This window comes from Typopeltis vanoorti, chromosome 21, assembly GCF_054136105.1.
Source record: "Typopeltis vanoorti isolate ZY-2024b chromosome 21, IOZ_Tvanoo_1.0, whole genome shotgun sequence".
In the NCBI taxonomy this organism is placed as follows: Eukaryota; Metazoa; Arthropoda; class Arachnida; order Uropygi; family Thelyphonidae; genus Typopeltis; species Typopeltis vanoorti.
This window is the reverse complement of record NC_143569.1, coordinates 81,440,562-81,456,973: the sequence shown is the minus strand read 5'-3', so window position 1 is coordinate 81,456,973 and position 16,412 is coordinate 81,440,562. Positions and strand designations below refer to the sequence as shown.

At 34.2% G+C, this 16,412-nt stretch overlaps 2 non-coding genes across 2 annotated transcripts; both read right to left on the bottom strand.

The window, feature by feature from the left end:
- Positions 1-2,315: 2,315 nt before the first annotated feature.
- On the bottom strand, positions 2,316-2,387 carry TRNAP-UGG (transfer RNA proline (anticodon UGG)). Its single transcript has one exon. It is a non-coding gene; the product is annotated as a tRNA-Pro (tRNA).
- A 3,907-nt stretch (positions 2,388-6,294) lies between these two features.
- TRNAP-UGG (transfer RNA proline (anticodon UGG)) lies at positions 6,295-6,366 on the bottom strand. Its single transcript has one exon. It is a non-coding gene; the product is annotated as a tRNA-Pro (tRNA).
- Between the last annotated feature and the right edge of the window lie 10,046 nt (positions 6,367-16,412).

The window sequence follows — 16,412 nt, the reverse complement described above, 5'->3', positions numbered from 1 at the left end:
AGACTTTAGTTGTTTTTTTTTATTTATAAAGAAGCGGATTGCATGTGAATTTCCACCTTTAGCCTTTAATAAAAAAAAACAAGTCTTGCAAGTCAGCGCGCATGCGTTAAAAATTCACCTCTAAAACGAAATCAGCATGCTTTTATATATATATATATATATATATATATAAAAAAAAAGATTAAAAAAAAATAGGAACTGAGGGAACGTGCGTCAAAAGATGTCAATTGCACCTAATTAATTGATCATTTGTTGTAACAACAAACAGCGCATGCGCGTCTGAAGATACAGTCACTTGCCATAACCTCCACTTGTCACCTACTGTAGCTTAATTATACCTAGCAAAATGGCATTGTTATGAATCACATACACAAATTTCCTTTTTTTCTCTCCCAACCATTGTTTCCTGTTCGTTTGTCGGGACTTACATGAACAGTTTTCCCCCATATCCTCACCCACCCTCGCATTTTTTTAAACCAAAAATCTTTTCCTTACGTACCTAGAGAATAATTAGAGACACGTGACTTGAAGTTCCCACAGTTTCTTAGGATCTTCTATAAGAATCTTTACTAATATATCTCTAGCGCTGTTAGAAAAGCGAGTCGCTCCTAAGCATGCATGACCGACTGTACGATTTCCTGCCACTGTTTACATAGCATGACCAACATGTCATGGCTAGTTCAATAACCACACGAATCATGGGAAATTATACTTATTACCAACTGAAGAATTTCGAACAAAGTTCGGTCCAAAGAAGCTCAAAAATACCAAAAGAGGAAATTGCAACGAATTCCATTTCAAGCAATATTATATGTAACGAAATGAACACTTTGGTCTAAATTTAACTGGCGCATGCGCTGCTGATACTAACGGGAATTTTTTTTGTATCTTTCACCATTGAATTTTCCTTACATATATAACGAAATCAACACTTTGGTCTAAATGTTACTTGCGCATGCGCCATTGACACTAAGAAATTTCTTTAGTCTTAGTCATAATTTTCCTTGCACATGAAATCAACATTTTTGGTCTAAATGTAGACCGCGCATGCGCCTTTAACACTAAGGGATTTCTTTAGCTTTGCACAAGAAATCAACATTTTGGTCTAAAGGTAGCTGGCGCATGCGCTGTTGACACTAAAAGATTTCTTTAATCTTAGTCATAATTTTCCTTGCACACGAAATCAACATTTTGGTCTGAATGTAGCTGGCGCATGCGCCGTATACACTAAAGGATTTCTCTTACACACGAAATCAACATTTTGGTCTAAATCTAGCTTGCGCATGCGCCGTTGATACTAACGGCGATTCTTTATGTTTAGCCATTGCATTTTCTTTACAGAGTTGTAAGGATTCTTCTCTACTTATTTCTTCCAACGTGTCATTTGATCATGATACCTTATGTAGCCACACACGACAATAGGGGTTAAGGTGTGTAATTATCTACCCGCTAACCCTGTCGGAAGGTCCTAATGGTGGGTTTACAACATGCCAAACGTATCTACAAAGACGGAACAAAGCATACTAGCGAATCGTTTGATGTCGTGAGGTTCGCACGTCACGAGGAGAAAAAAAAAATTTTATTTTTTATTTTTTTTTGCCAGTTGTCGATGTCTGAATTCGTTAAATGTTGAATTGGTTTAATCCTATATAATAAAGACAGCCGTTTTTTTTTTTAATTTATTCAACAGAAAAAAATCACATTTAAAACGAAATCGACATGTGTTTGTCAAGAATAAAAACAAACAAACAAACAAACAAAAAAAAAATAAAAAGGTCAAGACGCATGCGTGAAAAATCGATCAGTTTACAAAGTTGAAGTAATCATTCACCTTTTTTGATGTACTTCGTCGTTTTGCATCGAATTTCATTTAACAGGTCTCTTAATCTCTAATCTTTTGAGACATTTTTGGGAGGGTTAGGAGTAATGAGGGTCTCAAGCGATATGCAACACATTAACATGCTTCGAAAAAATACCCGAACAGATCCATACTGGCCGGTATTTAGCTTATTCGATATTTTCATTCCTCCACGTAGTTAATCAGTACATTGGGTACTTTTGTGTGTAAACTCACGGACATGTTAATGTTATCGACAAGACTTTGCCATTGAAGTATTCAGGCAAGTTAGATGCAATCAGACTTCATATACCAATGTCATCGAGTGACACGATTTTGACTTAAAAATTAAAAGTCCATGTTTTGTTATTTTAATAACAATTTTTAGTCATAAAAATTGTAAAACTTAAATTCTGGAAATAGAAATAATATACTGTATACGAATATATGATGAAGTAATATACATAAAAAGACAGTTGGGCTCGTCCGGGATTTGAACCCGGGACCTCTCGCACCCAAAGCGAGAATCATACCCCTAGACCAACGAGCCACGTTGCACATCTTCTTAAATTGTTTATAGGCAAATAATTGCCTGTAACGTTTTCAAGGGTTTAAAAAGTCTTCTGCCCATCTCCTCCTCCTGGGTCTTCCTCTTGATCGGTGTCCCTTTGGTTTATATTTCCAGGCCATCTGTCCTCGTTCATTCCTTCTATGTGTTCTTTCCAGTTCGTTCTATAGTTTGTGATGTCTTCTGTTATGTTAATTATGGATAATTGGTTTCTTATTTCTTCATTTCTTGTTTATTCTTTTATATCCTGCGAGTGGTCTTAGCAACTTCATTTCTGCAGCTTCCACTTGTCTTTTATCTCGTTCTCCCCAAGTCCATGTTTCACTGCCATATTTCAGAATTGGTTTGGCTATTATTTTATTTAGTTTTATTTGGGTTGTTCTAGACATCTGTTTAGTGAATCGTCTGTTCAAAGTTTCAATAACTGTTAAGAAATTTTGCCTATTATATATGCAATGTCGATTTCTCCATTGGGGCTTGTGTGATTTCCTAGATATTTAAATTTGTTCATTTCTTCTATTACTTTGTTAATGAAGAGTATTGGTGACAATCCGCTTCCTTGAACGAGACCTCTATTGGTTTTAATTTTTTCGGTTGTTTCATTATTAATTTTAATTTTAACATAGCTTTCTTCCATTATATTTTCTATTGCTTTTGTGGTTTGAGGCGGAGCTTTCAGTTCATACAGTATATTGATTAATTTTTTCCTGTTGATTTGATCATATGCTTTCTCATAATCTAGGAAGGCCATATATGTTGGCAGGTTAAATTCTATTCTTTTTTCTATAATTTGTTTGAGTGTAAATGTACCGAAATCAAGACTAATAATACCAGTAGTTTATTATTATTATTAGACTTAACGCGTTCTGGTCAAAAACATTTAGGACAAAATTTTGAAGGGAATTAAAGTACACTATATTCAAGTTATTCTGATTTCTTTTCTTGTACCATCCTTCTATTGCGTAATGCCTCCATAGTGGTATCTTTGGAATTACCTCTAGATACTGCTTCGTATTAAGTTGTGTATTCCAAACATCTTAAAATCTCTTAAGATGTTTTATAGGCTTAGGAAACAAGAAGATACGGGGTGGGGGCAAGCAGGACTTATGGGAAAGCTGTTGTGTTTGGATAAGAAACCTTGGATGTTTAATTTCATTATCTTTGCACAGAACCTGATGCGCGCGCGAACACATAATACGACAAAGAAATACATATTTGCATTTTAGACGAATCTGCTCCTAACTAGTAGTGCTGCAAACATTTTCCGGTAGGTGGCTTTAGATATTGTCTAATATTCTATGCGCTTCAGTACTATTAATAGTTTCCCTGCCAAACAAACGGCGATTTATTTTGAATCATGTTTCGTATTTAGATAAACTTTGTTAAATTTATTGAAACTGAATTCTCTCTCAACCTTACAATTTCGTATTTATTTGACTTACAATTCTAAAAGTGAAATTATATTTCTTTAAGTACAACGTGTTGCTTTCCTGTAAGTGATACCATCTGGTGGTAGTACGAAGAAACAAATCATACAAGAGCTCTGTTCACTTAGTAAAGCTTTTACTTACTATGTTACTGTTTCGTTATGTTTTTTTTTCCCCCTTTAAACACTCGTATTCATCACCATAGAAATATCAAAATACTTCGAATAGGTTATTATTATTATTATTATTTATTTATTGTTACACTTCCGATGAATATACCTTTACATTTATAAAGAAGCCCACCCTACTTATATAAAAGAAGCGAACGATATATATTTTGGGATGTAAAATAAGGAACCAAAAATAAAAGTTGGCCTTTTACGTAGTGTTTGAATGTTTTTACATACAGTAGCGAACAAATTAATCCCAACACTTGCTATTTAAAGAAAAATTTTAATTTTGCAAGAAAATAAGTGCAAAAATTAAACTCCAACTTCACCTAATAATTGAAATATGCCCCTCTGTTCCTATTAAGGTTATTAATTCGCTTAGGTATGTACTCTATCAACGTACAACACGTTTTTCTTATTTCTGCATCCTGAAACCACACTTTTATAATGGATTGTATTATCCTTTGTATCATAATTTAATTTTCCAAGTCTCTTTTCACTATGGCCCACATATATTTTATTGGGTTAATGTCAGGAGAGTTACCTGCCCACTGATGCAGTTGGATGTTATGATTTTTGAGGAATTCTTTCACTTTTGACGAATTTTTTTTTTTTTTTTTTGAAGTGTGCCATGAAACGAGATCCTGTTGGCGAATGAGTTCTTTGTCTTTCTGGATCTCGGAGAGCACTCTTTTCTCCAATATTTTTATGTATTGGTCACTTTTCAACATTACTCACCAGGCACAAGTGATCCTAAAACATGTTCTGTAGCTTCTCAGCTACATAACATCTTTCTAGTTGGGTGTTTAGGAGCTAGTTGAAGATGGGAGGGAGAAGTCTTCTCAGTCGCTGATTTAAGAACATAGGATACTCGTCTCCTCGGACAAAGAAATGGCTCTCATCTGAGAACATAACCTTCTTTCATTTCTCAACGGCTCAATCTTTGTACACTTTTGCCCGCTGGAACCTGTTTTTCTTAGATTTCGTCAACAGTTGTTTCTTTTTTGGTCTGTGGACAGTCCTCTCTTCTTCCAGCAATCTTTGATGGACTATCATGTCAGAAACATTAATCCCACTAGCTGCAAAATCTCTATTTCAATCTACAGCAGACAATCTTGGATTCATTTGGCTTTTCTTAACTAGTAACCGATCTTGAGTAAGTGTAGTTTTCCTTTTTCGCCCACGTTTTCCTTTTCAGTCAAGACAAAAGGTACCTGTGTCCCTAAACCTCTTTAAAATCGCATTAACAGTATCCAATTCAACACCACACTTATTGGCAATTTGTCTTTGAGTCATGAATGTGTGCTGAGAAAGAGTACATATTTTTGAATGCTTTCTTGGAGTTGTATCCATTTTATAGCTACACAAAAAGAATAAAAAACTACCAATGTCAACTTGTTTACACGATTAACACGCACAACAACTATTATTGGTTGAATAATCTTTACAGAGATACAAAGGAACTATTAATATTAATTTAGCGCAAGAAAAATACTACGAATGGGCTCCTCTGGGATTTGAACCCCCAGGACCTCTCGCACCCTAAGCGAGAATCATCTTAGATCAACGATCCACCTTCAAGTCTTGTTTAATTATTATAACAGTCGGATATTTTCAAGTCGATTAACTCATCTGCTCAACAGAATAGCCTTGATTTTCAACTTCTTTCAACCGGAATGGTTTTCTCTGTCACATAATTTACTCGATTATTCCTATACCATAGTTTCGCAAATTAATTATGTACCATGGCTGGTTTATCAGTACTTAAGTTTCATGGGTTAACAGAAAAAAATAGTTTCATATACTGTATATTAAATTTAAATTTCCTCATAGGAATGATAGAGAAAAAAAAATAAAGAGGATATTAAAAGAAGCTTACAGACGATGAATGATTTGAAATGATTGAATTTTGACGAATTTAAACTGTGCAGTATGTCCAGGGTATAGTTGCGATAACTTAATTTTATACTCAGAACATTTGGCCTTCGAGTGAAAAGACCTGTGTCTAAATTTCTTCTCAGACTCGAGGAACCTTTATAAGGACTTTAATAATAATAATAATAATAATAATAATAATAATAATAATAATAATAATAATAATAATAATAATAATAATAATAATAATAATAAAGGTAAGTTTTATCGGCTTCATAAGGATTAACAGACAAATTAGTAACACATATTTTGGGTTCTGATTAAAGCTAATGAAAGTCAACATATGTGTCAACAATTTCGTTTGTTTTTTTAATAATTCAAGTTTATAGAATTTTTAGTTAAATAGGATAAAAAAAAGGGCTCGTCCGGGATTTGAACCCGGGACCTCTCGCACCCAAAGCGAGAATCATACCCCTAGACCAACGAGCCACATTATTACAACTCATTGGCTATTTACAAGAATCAATTCCATCTACTGACGTCCAATTTCTTGTTTGAATATCATCGATGTGCCTTTATATTCGATAAATATTCAAAGCAAACAGCCTATTCGATTAGTAGGCTGATAAAAAAAAAGCCTAAAAAGACGTCTGTCATCTCAACCAAATTTGGAAGCTAGCTTCTTAGATTAAGAAATATTTATTATTTATTGAGGATGCTGAAAAGGGGGGGGGGTTGTTCCTTTGCAACAACCTTTACAGATCGCATTCATGGGGATATTTAGAACTACTTCTATGTAAGGTAGGATATTCCAGTAACTATGCATGTGGGAATGGATTGTCCAAATGGTGACTATAATGGGAAAAAAAAAAAAAAAAAAAAAAACGTAAGGTTTGTTTTTAATTTAATTATTTTCCTAATTAAATGTTTTTAATTAGGAAAATAATAATCGTCATAGTAATAGATAGATAGAGATAATAACATGGACATCTGAAACATTATATGCCAGATGTCACTGTAGTTAAACCACAACAAGTTAAGGGGTTAATTGCCGTCCGATACCAGGAGATAATGGAGTAGAAAGCAAAAGTGATCAAGTTTAGAGATATGAAGATTGAAATTCAACGAATTTCGAACAAATGGGCAACAATAATTCCAACTGTTATAGTACCGTCAGCGGTTAGTAGGCTCCACAAAACATAATACACGATTTTTTCCCGAATAGTTTGGTTTGTGATTCAATCATTTTTATTTTTTACTTTTTTTTTTTTTGATATCAACTCTACATACGAGGGGTCACAAAAGCTATAACACAACTTACCGGGAATGGGAAAGCGATTATAAAAGAAAAAAAAACGCATTTGTTAATGTTTCTGTTGAACTGTAGTCATTGGGATAAACGATGAGGGGGAAACTGGTCCAAAGACAAGAGATAAACGGGATAAAAGATGAAAAAATACTTATAGTAAAGCAGACTATCTTCTATAGGAGTTGCGCAGGCGTATAGAGTTTTGAACGAAAACATGACATAAATGATTTACAGTGCTGTTATCATATTAAAGTGTATAATCCACACGCAAAAATCTCGGTAATACAGATGCAATCACATCACGAAATATTGACGTTATACTAACCTAACTATCATTAACTAACCTAACTATCATTAATTATCACAGAAATGAAACTTAAAGCTTTTGACTTATATCTATAGCACATCAATATCGCAGTGGGATAAGAATCGGATAATGTGGGAACCTGGATCCACAGGAAAAAAAAAAAAAGAAAAAAGATTAGTGGCTACAAAGGATGTGACGTCACTTCCATGTAATATACAAATTAAGGAAATATACAAGAAGAGTGAAATTTAGCCATCAAGAAGAGATAAAGGATATTAGGATTATGATTATAAACTATTCATTCTAATGATATTATTGTACACTTTTGCAGATTCATTTGAATACTATAGTCATTTGTATATCAATTCCCATATTGCGTATGGGGATGGATTGGATTTCCGCTTACAGAAACTAGGAATTTTTCATCCTTGGGAAGAGATAAATCATCCCAAGAATACCCTAAAGGGAAAGTGACTATAACTGCTTAGAGCAAAGTAGAATCATTTAGATCTAAATCAAATAATCATATGTAAAACTTCGAAGAATGCATTGTACAACCAAAGATAAGCTGATTGGTACTAACACGCTTATGACGTCACAATGAAAGAACTCAATTCATCCGAAAAAAAAAAAATGAATGTCAATATCACGTGATATATAAATTGGTAAGGATAAAAGCGTATGTCAACTGCTAACAATGAAATATAAAAATATATTTGTATTACCGGTCTAATACGAAGATATATAAGGTATTTATTTATTTATTTATTACCTTATCATAGCATTAACTAGATTTATATGAAGTCAAATTAACAGATCGGGAATTAAATATTTTCGGAAATTGAAATTTTTTTTTTACTAAACCTATATTAGTATCGTAGTTGGACTAAGGATTGTATAATCAAGGAATAAGAGACCAAACATTGTAATTTTTCAGGACTCAGGTCTCCAAATAAGACTGATGGCGGTCTTATCGGCCATCCAAAATGTATTGACATCGTTCATAATAAATAGAAAACCTAATAGTAAAAATAACAATCATTTTTATATTTGTAAACGAATATAAATTCTGGGCTTCAAATTCTGAGTCCTCAGGAAATCTATGCGAAAAGAGAATTCTGTATGTCGCCTTCATTAAGAGCATCCTCCAATAATCCTCTGGGAGGCTATCGAAAGGGGGGGGAGGCATACTTGTATCACATCATTAAACCAATTTCTCCCCGAGCTATACCTTCCGGTCAAATAACCTGCAGTTCGTCGAAGGCGACACCGTCACGTTCGAGCAAGTGGCGTATCCATAACTCGATGGCCAAGAGGCTGAATCATCTGCTGGATATCTCCTGCCCAATCTTACGAGGTTCAAACTGGGGGGGGGGGGGGGTTAAGACAAAAATGTTACCAAACGACGCTTTATTTTCTCGTGAACACCTCGCCCCGAACTTTACTGAACCACCGGGTCAAACTCCCCATCTCCGTACTTCCGCTTGCTATCCTGAACTCCAAAAAAAAAAAAAAAAAGGAAGGGTCAAAGGTCAAGGACTGTATTTCTTCATGGCGAGCATCTCATCCGACATCTCATTACTAAAATGCGTCAAGAATGTTGTGGTTGTTGGATGTAACTTCGTTGCATAAGCTTAAAGATAGCAGTGAGAGGCAACAACGGTGCAAATGACTTTACACCGGAGGGTCTGCTACGGATACTCTTGTTGCATCTTACTCGTATCTCGCCTCGTAGCTCTCTCTCTCTCTCTCTCCCATAATGGGTTCCTTTGTCTGGTGATAATATCCTTTTCAGATTATCTGAACCTCGCTACATTTCCATTTAGATCTACTTTTTTTTTTTTTTTTTAGATGATCTTCACTTATTTCATATTTTCAATTAAATTCTACCACCAAGGTAGACTCTTCTACTGGTCAATTTTCTATCAGAATTACCCTTAATTCTTCTTTTCTTTATCTAAATTTAAATCTCTGGCTGTTAATCATACAACGCTGTAGACTACTTACTATGGCTACTAGCAGCCTGGTCCACTTAATAGAATATATATATATATATATTTTTTTTTTTATTCAAGTCTAAACATGTCAGATCATGTTTTAGTTTGTACCACTCTGTTACTTATTTTACAAACATCAGAAGATGACAAAATGGGTTGGGAACGTGTTTAAACTAGCAAAAATGTCTACGAACTTTTATATGCTTCAAATGGCGTGTACAGGATCGAAAAAAAGAGATAAGAATAGATGCAGAAAGCTTTGTAAGAAAGTTGGACCTCTAGAAGTAAGATTTGTTATTTTATTTCCATGCTCATTTCCCCCTCCCACACACCGTTTATCCTACCCATATAAGATAGCAACGGCGTTCGGGGCTCAGTCAGTATAGGGAAGCCATTTGGTTGAAAAGATCTGGGTTCGATTTCTGTGTAACAGGTGAACAACCTTTATCAGGACTTTTCTTCTGATGGTGTGTTAGCCGGTTTCATATAAGATGTAGAAGATTCCCCCACCCCCTCTTGGAAACTAAGGTTTTTCGTCAAAACAGACAAACCGGTCTGTGAACACACTTATCCCAAAGAACATAAAATCAACCAGGCCGTTATATTTGCCATCAGAGTAGTTTTAATGTAATAAAAAAATAAAAAATAATTAAAATAATTAAAAGCTGCCCAAATTATGATTTAAGAGAATGAAATAGATTTTTAATACTCAATACTTGTTGCATTACAAAACGCAACAAAGACATCAACTTGAAAAAAAAATTAATTATCATTTTTTTTTTTTTAGTGATACTTTTCCAGTCAGACTTAAATTGGGAATATCTCTGATATCAACTGTGTCACCAAAAGAACAAAATTATCACAAAGAAATGGATGGATGTCGTTGTTTCGAAATTACGGCCAAGTTAATTAAGATTAAATGATGCTAGGGTGTCATGTCCGTAAATTTTTTATTTATTTTTGAACCACAATCTGGAAACCCTGCTCTACAGCCGAAACACGAAACTTTTTCAAGCCGCTATGAACCTTCAATAAGCGAACGGTGGCTTCACAGCGGGTGGTGAAAATCATCGACGGGCTAAAATTGCGTGTGGTCTTCCGACTGGATTGCCTGTTTTTAGGGAAGGACAACCTGAGTTTCCTAAAAGAAAACACTGTGTCACTTTCATACGAGTTCTTATAAAGATTCTTAGCCCGTCGATGATTTTCACCACCCGCTGTGAAGCCACCGTTCGCTTATTGAAGGTTCATAGCGGCTTGAAAAAGTTTCGTGTTTCGGCTGTTTCATGATGTTGATACAGAATAACAGTTTTGCCTATTGGTATACCTCCGAGTAGATTAAAATAGAAAGGAAACCTCTAAAGTTTATCCTTCTACTCTTATAGATAATGAATCATACATTTATTTCTAATATTAAGTTATAATTTTCTAGTATACTCACTAGAAAATAATCACACTTACGATTGTGGGCATTTTTTAACTCATTTGTTTTAATAGACTTCAACAAATCTTAAGGTGCGCGGAAAACTTGGAAACTCTGACTTTATCGTCCGGTGATGTCTTTTTAATTCTTAATATTGTTTGAACTTGGAGAAGAAAATTTCACATATTTCTCTAACAGTTTTTGGTTTAGTATTTTATCCTATACTCGAATTGGCGAAGTATTGGCGAAGCATTGTCAAACGGTAGAGGTTTCATTCGAAGGTGGAGGAAGGAAGTGAAGATTTTTAAAAAAACATGCGTTCAAATATCCAATGTAAGTTATAAATTTTCGAAACAAATCATACTCTGAATACATGAAAAAAAAAAATTTACTAAAGGGCAAAAACATTGTTTCATGGAAGCGATTTCATTGACACTGTGGACCTAATCCACTTGAGTATCCACATAATAATTTATGTCTTAGCATTAAGGACTGCGACATGATATTCTGTATTTTGACCTCGGAAGTGACTTAATAAAACCCTAAAGCTGAATTAAGCTTAAAACATGCCACAGAACTTGCCGATGTTTTTTTTTATTAATTATTTTTTAAGTCACAGAAAATGTATAGCGTATTCAGTGCTATAGGTGGTAATAGAGCCAGAAAATCCGTTTTTTTTTTCCTAATAATTTTTATAGAAGTTAAATGATTTTTTTTTTTTTTTTTTGTATCTGACACATTTTAAGAAGTCCTTAAGGGCAAAACAAATAAAACTTACGGAAAACACGTTAACTTTAGGTCATCCGAATTGAAGATGAGCTGGGTTAAGTGACGATGGTAGATTAAAAAAAAAAAAAAAAAAGCACAGGCACACAGAGAATGGAAGAACCATCACGAACGAATTAGACAACAAACTCTATTCGCTGATCTATTGATAACCTAACCTGACATCATCAAATGATAACTAAACTGGTTGCTACGATGCGGAGATCATGACATTGGAAAAAGAAAAACAAAAAAAAGTCGGGAAGTCAGTTACACAGAAGACTTGAATGGAGAAAAAAAAAAAAAAGCTCTGAGTACTTATAATACAGCCTTATCCTTATAAATACTTAGTACTTATAGTACTCGTTTTAAAAGGTACTTATAGTACTTTTGGAAGCAAGTACTTGATATTCAAGTACTCGATTAAGTACATAAAGTACTCAATACTTTAAAAAAGTATTCGAAGTACCGAAAGTATTTAAAGTACTTACTAGTGTTTCCCTTGCTTGTTAGCATTTGAAGGATGTATACTTATATTGCACTTTTAAATGAATCATTCCTGTTCTTTGATTTGAATTAATATTAGACTACATATTAAGTAAAATAATAATTAAAAGACATTTAAAATTACAAATATATTTACTAAAATAAAGATCCAAAAGGCTTCAATTAGGCGATGCAAAAATTACATCATAATATATATATATATATATATAATTTAAGTAGTTTAAGTACTTGATGCCTGATCCTTTTAGTACTTTACATAATTATAGTACTTCCACTTTATTGCAGCAATAGACGTAGTGCTACAAGTATTCGAAGGCCGATACTTCAAATACTTCATTTAATTAATAGTACTTCTCTTTTTAAAGGTACGTTTTTCTAATTTTCGAAATTGATTAGTATACTTAATAGCTAAAGTACATTTTTAAGAGTACTTTGACCAGCTGTGATGTGCAAACTTTAGTTCACAGAATGACTCGTTTTGAACATTAGATGAGCAGGACATTACTCGTCTGTGAAGATGACTGGGGGGGGGGGATCAGTATGAACGTTTTAATGTAAAATTTATAGAATTCACTTATTCTTTGTCTACTGATATCCGCCATCACATTTTTACTGAAGTGAAAATACTGCAACTTACGTGAGCACACATCCATGACTTCAAGAAATCCATGCTGGCAATCTATGGGATCTGCTGATGTGTTGTTATGCATTACAATAGAGGTAATAAGAGACAGTATAGAGTTGGTAGGAAGATGGGAGGGGGAGGGGGGGATTGAGGAAGCAAAGGATTAGAAGAATTAGCTTCACATGAAGAATTGCAATGCCATAAGTTACGCTAGACATCTTTCAAGGTCAAAACATCTAACGAGTCCCATCATTGATGGGATGGCCTAACCCTTTCTGTCCGAAATAAGGGAGAGTCGGAGGCGGTCGTAAAAGAGCACGGGTTTGCGGACAGTGGGGGGGGGGATAAACTAAGACAAACTCTTACCTGATGTTCCTCCTACGACCCTGGAAACGTTCAGTCTGGACAATGATCTGGTCCAGTGTGGGTGGCTTCCCACATCTTGTCTTCGAAGACACGTATGGGAAGGTAGACGAGGCAACGAGGTCCCGCAGGTCACCCTGGAAGCTCGGACGTTAAAAGCGCTAGTAGCGGACGATGTGGTCAGCACAGAGACGCTACTGGAGCGTCCGGATATTTTTCTGGACTTCAACTTTTTGATGGCCCGTAGGTTGTCCTTAATTTTCCGTAATTCCCGCTGATACTGGGCCAGCAGGTCTTCTTCGCTTTCGTCCGACGGTTGACCCGCGTCTTCGGGAGACGACGGGTGGTTCTCATCTTCCTCGTACAGCTGATCGGGCAAAAGTGCCACCTTAGGCATGGCTCGAGCATCGTAGTCAACACCGAAGCGAACACTTCACCTGCCGCATCGCCGTCATACCATTGGTGACCAACGCGAATGCCACCCGCTTGCCAAAAGCATGTGGTTTGCACGCTGCGCGATCTTACCTTCGCTGCGGGAAAACTAGTGACGTGGGCAGTCAGCACCCCGAGTGAAAGACAAGCTAAGTTCCTATGTAAACAGCAGCACGTGTAATCTGGATAAGTAAGCGCATGCGCCGATGTTTTTTTTTTTTATATTTTTTTTCCCTGGTTTATTTCGCAGTTGGCACGCTCGCTCGAAACCAACGCATTACAAACAATTAAAGCTAACAATGAAAACTACAAAATCAGGTCACTGCAGACGAAGCATTTTCTCAATTGTTGAATGAAAGCTTAACGGTAAATTACTACACAATCAGTTCATTGCGTAACCATGGAGACAGATCTACTGCGCAACTCTCTCAGGCAATTACACTAATTGCATGACCTAACAATAGTGTTGGAGGAGCCTAAGAGACTACAATGGCTATTGTGCGGTTCCATGTTATACGACAATTGCTACATGTATTCTACAAGATGGATGTTCAATTACTGTTAACCCGTTTTTGCTTAGTAGGTCTGAAAAAAAAGAAATAATAACAAGCATGTACACTATAGTGGCAAAAGTTAGAGGCCATTTGTGAACTCGAAGATTTTTATTAATCACTTTTTCTATCTACGAAGATAAATTTTGTACCCAGTTAATTCGTATTAATACATAAATTACTGTCTGTATCCACACAATTTACATTATTTGGTTTCAAGGATTGTCTTAAAAAAAAAAAAGTTTTTTTTTTTTTTTAAATAGAAATATTAGAAAATTTCAGGGATAAACCCACGTTGGTATCTGTAAATATTCTTTCTGTATTTCTAAAACTGAAGTTTATATTGAAGTGCAGATGACAGGATTCAACAGTGCATGAACATTACAAATTTCTTTCTCTAAACAACATGAGGGATTCATATTGTCTTTTTTTAATCATGTTTTTTTTAAACAATAAAATTTTTTTTTCTTGATTTGAGATGGGCGTGGCATAATGTTTTCAAAATGCAATGATATGTTACTTAGTCAAGAATGAACTAGACGAGGCCATTAGTAGTAAGGTAGTAAATCGAATTCAAATTATGATATATATATATATATATATATATATATATATATATATATATATATATATATATATATATATATATATATATATACTAGGGGCTCCGCCCCCACTGGCGCCTACGGCTCCCAATCCCCCGAGTTCCGGGCTGGTAAGCAGGTATGCTGGTAAGACCAAAAACGTGACATAAAAACGTTTCAAATTTCGGCTTATCTTTTTATATATATATATATATAGAGTAGATATATATGATCATTAGTTACATTGACTCGGTGATTAGATATGTTCATCTTTTTTTTGACTGACTGAAAGCGAAAAAATAGATAACAAGTTAATGGAGCACACAACATATTTCGTCAAAACGACTTCTTCAGGTGTAGTAACACTTAAAGCAAATAAAAAAAAAAAAATCACAAAAACACTGTGCCATTATAATAACAGACTTGTAAACTGAAGACAACAATAGAACTACAGAACCAACTATAACGACAATTCAAATTTAAATTCAGTTTACAAGCCTGTTATTGTAATGGCACTTTATGGTTTTTTTTTTTTTTTTTTTAAATAAAAAAAACAAATAAATGAAAATGAAAAGCAAATAAATAAAAATAAATGAAAACCAAACAAAACAAAACAAATAAAATAAAATAAACGAAAAGAAACAAAAATAAAAACAACAACAACAAATGAAATTAAACAAAAATTAAAAAATTAAAAATAAAATAAATAAATAAAATGAAAAAAATCAATTCCTCAGAACTTAAACTTACGAAATATTAATTATTTAATAGAATAGATCTTCTATTCTATTAAATAAATAGAATAGGAGATCTATTAAACGCACTACGAGCGCTGAATCTCTATTATTGTACGAAAAAAAAAAAATTCTCCGTTGACCATGTTGCAGTGGAATAATCAAAAAGGCGATTAGAAGATTGATTCATACAATCTTCTAATCGCCAATTCTTAATAATAATAATAATAATAATAATAATAATAATAATAATAATAATAATAATAATAATCAAAAAACTAATTTAGATGAAGTGTCCAAGTTTTCTCTAATACAGGCTGTATTAAGGGGAGCTATATCTAGGGGGAAATGAACTGGGGGAACTTATATTAATAGGCTTAAAGGACTACTACCCCCATTTAGATATATATTTGCAAAAATGTCACAAATATAAAATATTTTAGGGGTTGACACCCTTTTAATGATTTTTAATATCATTTTGCAGTGTGAGCGTTGCAAAAAAAAATCTGTAGGACACCCCTAAACATTTCAGAATCTACATACCCGCGCACTAATAATAATTCTGAATGCATACGTCAGTGAAAACCTTTATTAGTTGAGTATGCCTCAATGCTTTAGTTCTTTATAATAAAGAGAATTTTTTTTTTTTTCTTTGGAGGGGGTGGATCCTACTCACAGTGAAAGATAAATCTTGCACTGTTATTAGATAACATATTTCATAATACAGAAAACTGTGCTGCAAATCTAAAGTATTGTATCGCATTCCGAAGGAGAAAAAAGTGCCCAATTTTCTCTCTTCTGAGAGGAATCCTTTTGGTCTAAGGATATGCACACTTCGATTACCTTAAAAAAAAAAAAAAAAAAAAAAAACGAGAACTAGACAACTGGTTTTGGGACAATAACGCCAACATAATAAATTCATTTATTACCATTTTGCA